Source organism: Mauremys reevesii, linkage group 1 (genome assembly GCF_016161935.1).
Source record: "Mauremys reevesii isolate NIE-2019 linkage group 1, ASM1616193v1, whole genome shotgun sequence".
Lineage (NCBI taxonomy): Eukaryota > Metazoa > Chordata > Testudines > Geoemydidae > Mauremys > Mauremys reevesii.
The window spans coordinates 169,860,643-169,873,147 of NC_052623.1; the positions used below are offsets into that span (position 1 = coordinate 169,860,643).

At 42.1% G+C, this 12,505-nt stretch overlaps 1 protein-coding gene across 4 annotated transcripts in view; it reads left to right on the top strand.

The window, feature by feature from the left end:
- Positions 1-12,505, top strand: part of TIAM1 (TIAM Rac1 associated GEF 1) — a 267,398-nt gene that overhangs the window by 52,498 nt on the left and 202,395 nt on the right. For 3 of the 4 annotated variants that reach the window (XM_039520731.1, XM_039520734.1, XM_039520735.1), the window contains one exon: positions 10,104-10,191. The exons of the other annotated variant lie outside the window; for it this stretch is intronic. The gene's annotated coding sequence lies outside the window, so the exon portion shown is untranslated. The remainder of the gene's footprint in view (positions 1-10,103; positions 10,192-12,505) is intronic. 4 annotated transcript variants of the gene reach the window in all.

Below are 12,505 nucleotides of genomic sequence, written 5' to 3' on the forward strand. Positions count from 1 at the left end.
TCAACAGCTCTTTAATCTCTGATTTCTGAGTGTATATTCTTGAGCTTCTGTCCACATAGGTTCCAACCGTTCTTGTTGGTGTGGGTTTATGGAACTTAGCTACATGAGTAATTTTATTCACCTGAGTAGACCCATTGAGCCCTATGGAACTATCCAAATAAGTAAAGTTACAAGCATACATAGCTGCAGGATTGGGCCCAAAGCACTGGCCTTCAGTCAGAATCCTTGGATTTTTGTATGAGTGTACTCTTTCTCTGAATTCAATGGAAATCCATGGATTTTGTGTTAAATTCTCTGATTTGTCTATAAATACAATTTGACAGTTTATACAAAATTAATAACCCAGTCAATCCTTCACTTGGACAGTAGAGGATAATCTAGCATGTAGTTATTTATATAGGAACATAAAGCAATAGCCTCTTTAAACCTCATGTGAACATAAAACCTATCAACCAGTACTGAGTAACGGATACTCAAGAAAGACTAGGGGAAAAATATATCTGAAATAAACATAACACAAACACGGTATTGCCAGAGCTAGTTGTCACACTGAGCACTTTATTGCCTTACACTGTGGTACCAATTCAGCCCCATTAGTTTGTATCTATGATTCTTAATTAATGATAAATATATTCCAACACAAATGGTATTTAATTGTATAAAAATTATATGCTACATCTCTAATGAATATCCAATTCTGTTACTCTAGCGGTTGTGATAAAAACTAATAATAATGCCTATCTCTTTCTTTTTATCAGTGGCTCTCAAAGTGCTTGACAGAGTATCCTTATCCTCATTTTACAGCTGGGAAAACTGAGGAACAGAGGTGATGTTCACCCAGTAGGCCAGTGGCAGAACCAGGAATAGCATCTAGGTCTCCTGAGTCACAGTCCAGTGTATCCACTAGGCCACACTGCAGTGATGCTCTCTGCTGTTGACTTTGCACTATATTATAACTTCACCTGTTCTTTTGCAAGCAGCTGGTGAATTATTTTCAAGATTTGTTAACACTGCTTTTTTACAACCTTCTTCAGCAACCAAGGAGTGTTGAGTCTTCAAAGTTTTGCCGTTTTTTTTTAAATTTGGTCAGAGTTGCCTCCTGCTGCTGCTAACTTGGGGGAATCTGGATTAGCTGCCTTCTGAAGATTCCGGTCTTCCTACTGGTAGAATATATTAACTTCTTGGTTATCAATATGCCCCTGCATGGTGACAATTTATGGTTCAGGCTTTTTAATTTTAGAGAGAGGGCAGAGAGATTAGGATCCACTAGCTTTCTTTTTTTCTTCTGATTAGTATTTTATATAATGTGCCATAGTATCCATTCTGCAGAAATCACAGGTCAAATAATGCCCCACTGACTCATATGACATGAAGTAAGCACATGTAAAGGATTTTCCTGAATATTTTATATGAATTGATTAATTCTTGTTTAGCCTTTTGCAGATAAGCTGCTGTTTTTGTCTCCACTGTCATATTCAAATAATAATCATGATCCAGAACTTTAAGAGCCAAATTCTACCTTCTCATGGAAGTGCCTTCAAATTGGAACGCATGTATGCTGCAAAAGCAGTATTATAAAACTGTATTCTGAGAGGCAGTGGCCATACATATAGGCCCACCATACAGATTATCTTGGTGTCTGTGTTTGCATAGCTGTTATTGGTGGGTTGGTCAGGAGGTGTATGTCTGACAAACATATAGCCCATGGCCCTTGACTTCCAAGTTCCTTTGTGGCACTTGTTATTGAGGGGTTGAAAAATAGTTTGTAGGTTTGGGAGGGGGCCAGGGATGGGACAGGAAGCTTATTTCTGTGCTTCCCTTCTGCTGACAGTCTTTCTGGCTTTATACCTATGTATGTAGTATTAAACAGTCACAACTTGGTTCTGATCTGGATTGGTGAGAAACTGACACCTTGTAGTATAAAAATAAAATGCCATTTGTTGCCTTTCTGTGGTATATTTCAACAAATAAAATATTTCCCCTTGTGCATCTTTATTCTTTTAAAGAAATTCCTGTCTTAAGATGTAAAGGGGAATTAAATTCAAATTTGGAAGATAGTTTTAAATTGTTTTGTTCTTAAAGCTCCATTTCAGTTTTTAGTAGGTTTAAAAAAAATCTTAATTGTATTTTAATTTGGTTTGTCAAAGTATAATTGCTAGAAATGAGGTAGGAAACTAATTTAAATACAGCATGTGTAATGGAGAATCCAATTTTCAGAAATCTGTAGAAATATAACTGGAGTCATTGGTGCTGACTTCAGTAATTAAGAGTCAGTTTTTGATGTTTTAGGTTTGAATGCTAATTGGTGATGAAGGAAATAGGAAGGTGATATTTTGTTTGCTATGAAATTGGTGATTCTCTAGACTTATAGCCTTTGGCATGTATATTGGCCCAAATTGTTTGCATGAACCTATAGGATTCTAGTTCTCTTATTTGGATCCAAAATTTTCATTTGCTTTTGGTAACCTCAAAGAGATTATGAAGAAAGAGGTTCTCAGTTATCTTAGGAACTCTGGATCAGTCTTTGTGTTGCATAGGACAGGCATAACACTCCACACCCTGGTGAATAGCAGTGATGTGGGAGGCTATACGCTAGGTACAGAGCAGGTTCTGCTGCCTTTGTCCTGCCTCTGCAGCTATTCCCTGCCCTCGTACCAGGGGCATGTTTGTGAGGGCTGCAGGCAGAATGGGGGGTATGCCAGAGGAGGAAGGTGTGGCAAGGGGCATGGCGAGGAGAGACCTGTGCCTCAGTGCTAATATCAGTAAAAGCTAGTGCAATGGTGCAGAGGGTAGAGCTTTTCTTAGGTCTTCCCTAGCTTGTTTCAGGGGTGGAAGTGGCCCTCAACAGCCCAAGAATAGCTCTCCACCAGCACAGAGATGAATCTCTCCTGAAATTTGGTTAAGATGAGAGACCTTTAACCCCAGTTAAAGTTCTGGCACAATAGCAAGCAACTGCCAATAGATGTCAAGCAGAATCCCCTGTCCCAAAGCATGTTGCAAACAATTATCATTTGTGCTGTATTACATTTAACATTGAGGAAGAATGTTTGTTTTATCACACCAAAAATGAATTTTGCTTACGTATTGAGTCCACAAAGCTTGTTGGTGATCTAGTGCTGCAGATCCAATAAATTTGAGACCATCTACAGATTTAAAATTGCCTTTTGAATTTATCCACTAAAGCAATCAATGGCAGGGAAATGATCTACAGAGGCAATATGGCTAGGATGCCATTATCTTTAAAAAGCCAGGATGTTATTTCCTGTTTATTGCTTCACTTTCTTTGAAGATACTCATTTTTGTGCTATGATAATAAAGACCCCATAAAAAGGCAAACATGCTGATAGTTATTATCCAGTATAACAGGCCAAAAATGTTACCTCCCTATTAAAAATGCCTATTTTTCAGGGGTATGGAAGGTATTGTTTTGTTTCATTTTAAACAAAACCCCAGCGATTCCCACCCTCTGGCCTCCCAGTGTCAAAACTGACTTGATACTTATTCTTGCACCCTAGAGTGCCCGCTTAAAAAAACACCTAGTGGAGCTGTTTGTTTTGGCTGTGTTTTTTGTTTTGTTTTTATCTGGAATCACCCATCCAAAATGCAGCTAGGAAGTTAAATATATTGGCTTCCTAAGCTTGGCCATACCCTTTTTTGATGTAAATAAAAACTATTGGAGTGTAAATAATAGTGGTCTATTGTTTTAACTGAGGGCTTGTTAAAGGGGACTGTGATATGTGGCAAGCTATTTGGCCTGTAGATTCACACCCTAGCTTGCTGTGCACTAATATCCCATGTAGACAAGCCATAAGAGAGCTTCCCTTTGCAGTTGCAATATTTCCCACACTACCTTGCAGCTATGCTTCAGCTTTGACCTATGGAACCCATCTCTAGGGTGAGAGGATAGAGCAGTGTTCATGGGGCTGATCTTGCAAGGTGCTGAGCATCTCTGGAGAGGTGCTGAGCGCACTCTATTCCCATTGCAGTTGAGGATGTTTGGTGCCTTGCAGGCTCAGACCCCAATGCCTCTTCAATCTGGACTTCTCTAGGGCAGCTGCCAGCAAGGTTACAGATGTGGTGATTCTTGTTGATCACCAGTTGGGACCAGATTTAAATCAGTGATGTAGGGGCAAAAAGTCCATGTTCTGTTGCCAGTCCCCTGAGAACTATCTAGTTCCCCAGGTGATACCTCTAGAATGGTTAGTTGTACTTGCAAAGGCAGAAAATCTTTGGAATGATGAGAACAAATGTGAGGATTAATTGTTGATAATTTTTTCATGGCCTAGATTTGCAATGGAGGGATGTTTTTAGGGCTTTTTTGAAAAAGAAATTAATGAAAATCAATGGTGAAACATCTTCTGTCCTATTTTTCTGACCCTTGAGAAGAGGGTGAATCAGTGGGCCCCTTGCTTCTCCCTGGTTGACAGAAGAAGTGTGTTCATCCAGGGGGTTGTGATGTGTTTGGGCCACTGCAGCCTCTGCAGAAATCTTACCTAACTGGTGGGCATTCAGTTAGGTTGGGTAAGCTCCTGCTCTAGGATGCCACATCAGGATAGTAATGAGGGATGCGGTGAGATAGCTTTTGATATGAGATGTCCCTTTGGTTTTAGTTCTTTGATACATTGGTAGGGAAGGCAGTTGTAGGTGGCTGCCTAACCAGACTACTTGTTCACTTAGCAACTACTCAGTAGCCCTTCAGAATTGACACCAACCTCCAAGCCTTAATAGCCTGGAGAGTTTACATGGGCTGACCGCCTGAGACGCTGCTTTCTCCTGGAGAGACTCCCATGAAATCATACCAGACAGTGGGATTTCTCACAGAATTGTACAATAGTAGCACAAGAGAATCAGTCTGACTCTTCTTTTCCCTTTTGCTTTTTGTTTTTAAAACAAAGAGAGAATTTTCAAAGCTGGTAGTATGGTGAACGGTATCAAACAAGATATGCCCGCTTTTGGAAAATGTATCTGTATTTAACAACATTGCAAGAAATACAGATGTTTGCATTTTATAGTGAAGAAGTTCTTCCTTTAAAAGTGTGCTCTATATCTTAGTAAAAGCATCTTCTTGTAGTGTTCAGGGTAATTGCTCCTTCTGGTAGAGTAACAAACATAACCAACAATAACATGGTTACATAAAACAAGCAAATGCCAGACCTAAACTGAAGGTTGCCCCTGTCAGCACTATATTTGTGTGCTTTGCTCTTTTCCCAAAGCAAAATCTACCAGAAGCACCAACAGACTCAGTGGCACATTTAATTTAATGCATTAGGTGTGTACCTCTTGTTATCTGAGTAAAACTGGACTTGGTTTCCTCCTAGTCTCTTGTGCTCATCACAGAATCATTGCATGATTCATCACAACAGACCTTCTCTCCTCATGAGAGGCTAATCACAGGAATATCGCTGGTCAGGATTGAGGTGCACTAGCAGCGCTACATGAAGAAGAATTCAGAGTATGTGTTTGCACTGTGTCTTGGTATAATCAGTTCTATCAAACCCTTACTCTCACAAACCACCATACTCTCCCAGAAAACCAGCATCGAGAGAAGAGAGGACTCCTGAGCACACAAAATACATGTTTGCTTTGAGTTTTCTGAAAAAATCTAGGTGGTTCTTTGCAACGTAATGGGAGCCTGTCCCCTTGTGGTCATGTAGGTTTCCACTTTGATTGGAAATACATTCAGTAGGGTTTATGGCATGTTAGAAGAAGTAATATGTAATATCCATTGAGTACATAACATCATGCAAAGAGTTAGATTTAAAATAAACAATGCTGAGGAAATTCATTAAGTGTGCTACTTCATCCCCAACTTGCCTAGAGCATTTAGCTATTGCAGCACATATGGCATGTAAGTTTAGCCACTGTTCGGAGACCCATGCAGTGCTGACCGTAATAGAGTGACTGAATGACAGAGTAGGAGACTCTGAATTTTCTCATTTTTTGTAGTATAGCATTACTAAAGTGTGTAGGAAATAAACCCACTGTGTGTGGGTCTGCAAAACTGGGACATGGCACTTTATTTTGATAGCAAAACTGCTGTTGCTTCCCTTTTTACCTTATGAAGCAGATGTACCTTCATCTAAAGAATTATTTGGGGCATTTACAAATGCCTTCACTAGCCAGTCTTGAAAAATCTGCAAGATCTTACTAATAGATGGAGATCTAAAGCTACAAAAGATAAGGATGGACCCACCACCAAGGTTCAGGGGCAACTCCTTGGTGAGAAGCATAGGTCTCCTGCCCCTCCCATGCCAATGCCAGAAGGGGAATGATTCTGGGATTCCTTTTGGTTGCTGTCCCTGGACCCTGTATCTTTTATAGTAGTATTTGATTAGCAAGGGTCTAATAAATATGACCCTCCCACTTTAACTGCAGGAAGGGTAAAGGAGCTTTTTATATTTTCCTACCCGCCCCCTATAAAGTCTCTTGCCTTCACTCAAAGTTTTGGCATTTAGGTATGGGAAGAGGAGAGGAAACAGGTCTTCAGTACATTAACCCTCTCCCTATTCACAGTCTCCATATTTTGGGAGGCAGAAGGAAGGGTGGGTGTTAGAAGCATCCTCCCAATGAATAACTCTAGGCTTGCAGCTTTCTCAGGCTACATAAAGATGGCATTTTTGATAATTTCTCTGGTGTCCACAGGGTTCTGAATAGTAGCTGTATGCTTCCCACAATCTTGTTAACTCATCCTTGTTACTGCTTGGTAGCAGATGCAGCTGTGAGCAGCAGCAGAGGCACTGGAGCTGTCTGTCTGCAGACTCCGGAAAGATGTCACTGCATCGCTTGGCATTTGAAATGTTTCCAAGGTAGAAGCGTCATTATTTTAAATGAAAGCTGAAGTTCTGCAGAAACGGATGGCATGTTCCCTCCTCTCTCCAGGGAAAGTAGAGTAGCTTATCTTCACCATGGGTCATACAAACTCAGTTAGCCTGAGATTTGGGTTGATTTTTATGAAATTTCGGTGGCACTTCGGCGGCGGGCCCTTTACTTGCCCCAGGTCTTTGGCGGCACTTCGGCGGCGGGTCCTTCAGTGCTGTCGAAGACCCGGAGCGAGTGAAGGACCCACCACTGCTGCAGACTCGGAGTGCTGCCCGGTGAGTATAAGTGCCGCAGCGGGTGACGCCTTTTTTTATGTCTGCTCCCCCGCTTTGCCCCAGGCCCCCTGAATCCGCTGGGCGTCCCTGTCTCTGAGTCAAGCAGCCCGGGGTACCTGTAGATCAGGATTTAACAGAGGCTGTTGTTTCCCTTTGTAATGTTTGCACCCCACTGGTGTAGCTTGTCGCTTGCAATCTGTACAAATTTGTGTAATTCTGATCAGGCTGACATACGAATTATATAACTAGCTGGATTTTTATTATAAAATGTGTATTTTTTGATGTATGGTAAATTTCATATGGTTGTTTTTAGGGGTAATTTGGAGGAATATATTTTGTTAAGTAAAACCAAATATTACAAAAGGAGCTTACTAAGCTTCTCTAAGGATTTCAGTATTGGATTTGCAATATGAAATCTGAGCTTCCTTGGAAAACTGCAGTAAAGTTGACAAACTTAAAGATGCAGGTTAATTTAATGGCTGTTGATGGAAAAAATTAAAGCACAATGACAGAGGTTTATTGCAGGGTCAGCATCTAGGCAGGCAGACTGAAGGTACTGGGGGTCTGTTCTAATGCTGGGATCAACCCACAGAGCTCATTGTAGGATTCAGGCCATTGTTTGCGAACAGAATGCCAGATTCTGCTGTTTTTTACTTACTCTGTGAGTAGCTCCATTATCTTGCCACTCTTACTCACATGGTACCTTATACTACCAGCAGCTCTGTAAGTGATAAGGAGCACTATTGTCAATAGAGCTGATTGTGGAGTAAAGCACTACCTGAGTAGGAGGGGCAGAGTCTGGCCCAAAGCATTGAGTAATACTAGAGTATTTCTACAGCTGCTTTTTTGTTTTTCATGCAACTGAGCAAGGTTGGCTTGTTTGTTATCCTTTCTCTGTGTTGCTGGATTAAGTTGCTGTTTTGAAGCGTGTAATTACTCTGACCAAAAGTAACAAAATGAACAGGTCTGTTTATGCTGAGCATTGATAGCTTCTGTGGTTATTTCTTTGCCCCCAGAGTTAAAGCTGTGAAGTTAAAGATGAAACCTGTATTTCTTATTTCCCAGGCTGGGATTGTAATTGTTGTTAGGATCTTTGTTTACATTAATTTAAAAGCAGCATTAATCTGAGTAATTGTCAAAAGTCTGGAGAACTATGTGGGTGATCAAAAATATTTCACGTGGGGGGAAGGAAGGTTGCGGGGGCCATGCAAAGCCAAATTCCATAAAATAAACAAATATAACTATACAAACCTGTGTGTTAGAAAGGAACATAATGGCGATACTGGGTCAGAACAAAGGTCCTTCTAGCCCAGTATCCTGTCCTCTGACAGTGGCCAATGCCAGGTGCCCCAGAGGGCATGAACAGAACACGTAATCATCAAATGATCCATCCCCTGTTGCCCATTCCCAGCTTCTGGCAAACAGGGGCTAGGGACACCATCTCTGCCCATCCTGGCTAATAGCCATTGATGGACCTATCCTCCTTGAACTTAACTAGTTATTTTTTGAATCATGTTATAGTCTTGGTCTTCACAACATCCTCTGGCAAAGAATTCCAGAGGTTGACTGTGCATTGTATGAAGAAATACTTTCTTTTGTTTTAAATCTGCTGCCTATTAATTTCATTTGGTGACCCCTAGTTCTTGTGTTATGAGGAGTAAATAACACTTCCTTATTTACTTTCTCCACTTCACTCATGATTTTATAGACCTCTATCATATCCCCCCTTAGTCGTCTCTTTTTCAAGCTGAAAAGTCCCTGTTTTATTAATCTCTCCTCATATGGCAGCCATTCCATACCCCTAATCATTTTTGTTATCCTTTTCTGAACTTTTTCCAATTCCAATATATATATATATATATATATATATATATATATATATATATTTTTTGAGATGGGGCAACCACATCTGCACGCAGTATTCAAGATAAAATCACGAGTGATGTAGAGAAAGTGAAAAAGGAAAAGTTAATTGTTCCCATAGTATAAGAACTAGGGGCCACCAAATGAAATTAATGGGCAGCAGGTTTAAAACAAATAAAAGGAAGGTCTTCTTCACACAGCACACAGTCAACTTGTGGAACTCCTTGCCTGAGGAGGTTGTGAAGGCTAGGACTATAACAGGGTTTAAAAGAGAACTGGATAAATTAATGGAGGTTAAGTCCATTAATGGCTGTTAGCCAGGATGGGTAAGGAATGGTGTCCCTAGCCTCTGTTTGCCAGAGGGTGGTGATGGACGGCAGGAGAGAGATCACTTGATCATTACCTGTTAGGTTCACTCCCTCTGGGACATCTGACATTGGCCACTGTTGGCAGACAGGATACTGGGCTGGATGGACCTTTGGTCTAACCCAGTACGGCCGTTCTTATGTGTTCTTATGATGTGGTCATACCATGGATTTATATAGAGGCAATATTATATTTCTGTCTTATTATCTATTAGGGTAATCAGATAAAAAGTGTGAAAAATTGGGACAGAAGCTGGGGAGCGGGGGGCGGTAATAGGCACCTATATAAGAAAAAGTCCTGAATATCTGGACTGTCCCTATAAAATCGGGACATCTGGTCACCCTATTATCTATCCCTTTCTTAATGATTCCCAACATTCTGTTTGCTTTTTTGTCTGCTGCTGAACAGTGCGTGGATGTTTTCAAAGAACTATTCACAATGACTCCAAGATCTTTCTTGAATAGTAACAGCTAATTTAGACCCCATCGTTTTATATGTATAGTTGGGATTATGTTTGCCAATGTGCATTACTTTGCATTTATCAACACTGATAAAGATTTAACTTTTCACATAGTCAAATATTAAAATAACAAAAAGACGCAACTTTGCCTCCTTTAACATTTATCAGTCCATAGTCTCTGCGTCAAGGAATACTGGAGTAAAAGGAGCAAACTATCGATTATTTATATTACAGTAACACTTAGAGGACCCAATTGAAATTGAGATATCATTGTAGTAGGTGCTGTACAAACACATAATGACAGACTGTCCCTTCCTCAGACAGCTTACAGTCTACGTAGACAAGACAGACAGAGGGTGGGAAGGGAGACAGACTCGGTGAGGTGACTTGCCCAACATCACACAGCAGGTCAGTGATACGTGGGTTCCATTCCCAGCTGTCTCTTGATTCCCAGTCAAGTACCTTTATCCACTAGACCAGTGGTTTTCAAACTTTTTTTTCTGGGGACCCAGTTGAAGAAAATTGTTGCCTGCGACCCAACAGAGCTGGGGATAAGGGGTTTGGGGTGTGGGAGGGGCTCAGGGCTGTGGCAGAGGGTTGGGGTGAGAAGGTGAGGGCTGCAGGGTGGGGCTGGGAATGAGGGGTTCAGGATGTGGGAGGGGGCTCTGGGCTGGTGCAGGGGATTGGGGTACAGGAGGGGGTCAGGCTCTGAGCTGGGGTGCAGGCTTGGGGGTGCAGGGATGAGGGGCGTGGGGTTCAGGATTCACTCTGGGTTTGGGGGGGCTCAGGGCTGGGGCAGGGAGTTGGGGTACGGAAGGGTGTCAGGGCTTTGAGCTGGGGTGCAGGCTTGAGGGGGCAGGAATGAGGAGTTTGGGGTGCAGGGTCCCAGCCAATAGGAGTGCGGAGCCAGAGCTCGGGGTGGGGGAAGCGCATAGAGCCCCATGGCCCCCCTGCCTAGAAGCTGGACTCACGACAGGCCGCTTCTGGGGCGCAGCGTGGTGTCGAAACAGGTAGGCACTAGCCTGCCTTAGCTGGACAGCACTGTCAACGGGACTTTTAACGTCCCGGTCGGTGGTGCTGACCGGAGCAACCCGGTGCCTTAAATGCTGCGACCTGAACTTTGAAAAACGCTGCGCTAGACTGGGCTGCAGCCTAAAATGCGTCACTGGCGTATTCTATTGTCATAAGACCAAACTGGTCTCTTTTCTCTTAAATTTGATATATTACTTCAAATTTTAATAGAACAAATTGATTTAAAAGAATGTTAGAACTGCCATCCTGCAAATGATGTGTGGGCTCTTAAGTGCCTAAGTCTCAATGAAAGCCGCTCCTAAGTAGAGTTAGGTGAATGATGGATTTTTTTGGTTTAGTGATACTTTTTGCAATTTTTCAGTGAATTGAAAAGCTGAGGAAAATTTTTAGTTTGAAACAAATCAAAATGTTTTGGTAATGTCAAAATAAATGCTATAAATGACAATGGATAGTCATTGGGCCGGCGAAGAGACTGAAAGTATGGCTACACTTGAGAGTTGCAGCGCTGGTGGAGGCTTTCCAGCGCTGCAATTAGTAACTGTCCACACCTGCAGGGCACATCCAGCGCTGCAACTCCTTGGCTGCAGTGCTGGCTGTACACTTGGGTCTGCTTGGAGTATAACGATTGCAACGCTGGTGCTACAGCGCTGCTCGTAAAGTGTGGCCACACACCAGCACTGTTATTGGCCTCCAGGGTATTAGGAGATATCCCAGAATGCTTTTAACTAAATTACTCCCTTTTGTTTTGTTATGCTGCCTCTTTTTGTTTTGTTGTGAACTCAGGGCTCCGGGAGCTGCTTATCTAAAAAACAAACACAGCTCCTGTTTGCCGTGATCAATCTGTAACTGACTGAACAATCAAATGAGATAAACCCACTACCTTGCTGTGAATGAGGCAGGCAGGGGGATGAGTGTTTGCTTGAGGATAGAAACAGCGGGGGCAGGGTGGAGAAAGGGAGTCCTTGGAGCAGCTGCTTATCTGGTCTGAAGGCTGTTTGCAGTTAAGGGTAAATGAGGGGTTGGGAAAATTTTCTGCTTTTGCAAGGCAGGGAGCTGATACAGTGTCGGCTCCAAAAATCTACTCACTGTCTCTCCCCTGGTCCCTGTCACACTCCACCCCACCCCCCTGTTTTGAAAAGCACGTTGCTGCCACTTGAACGCTGGGATAGCTGCCCATAATGCATCACTCCCAACAGCGCTGCAAATGTGGCCACACTGCAGCGCTGGTAGCTGTGAGTGTACCAGCGCTTTCCCTACACAGCTGTATGACCAGCGCTGCAACTCTCAAGTGTAGCCATACTCTGAAGCAGTTGAGAGAGAGTACTTTGCGAGAGGGCTCCCAGCTGTTTCATGTAAGCAATGTGGGCTTCCAGTCTGACCAGTGTTAATCACCCTCATCTGTGAAAGCAGTAGTTGAGTCTCTGTACTCCTCTGCTGGGATTGCCAGGAATGGAGCCAGTTGATGCCAGTAAATTTATTTGTTGAATGCATTTCACCCTATTTGTGATCTCTGCAACGTTAGATTCTCTCTTGGACTGAAACTTTTTATTTCATAAGTTTAATAATAAGAAAAGAATATATTAAGTATAAGTTTTTTTTGAACACTTATTTTAGTGACATTATTTATTACCGATGAATCTACTTAAGTTTCATTAAATCTTACTACACCTCTACCCCGATATAACGCTGT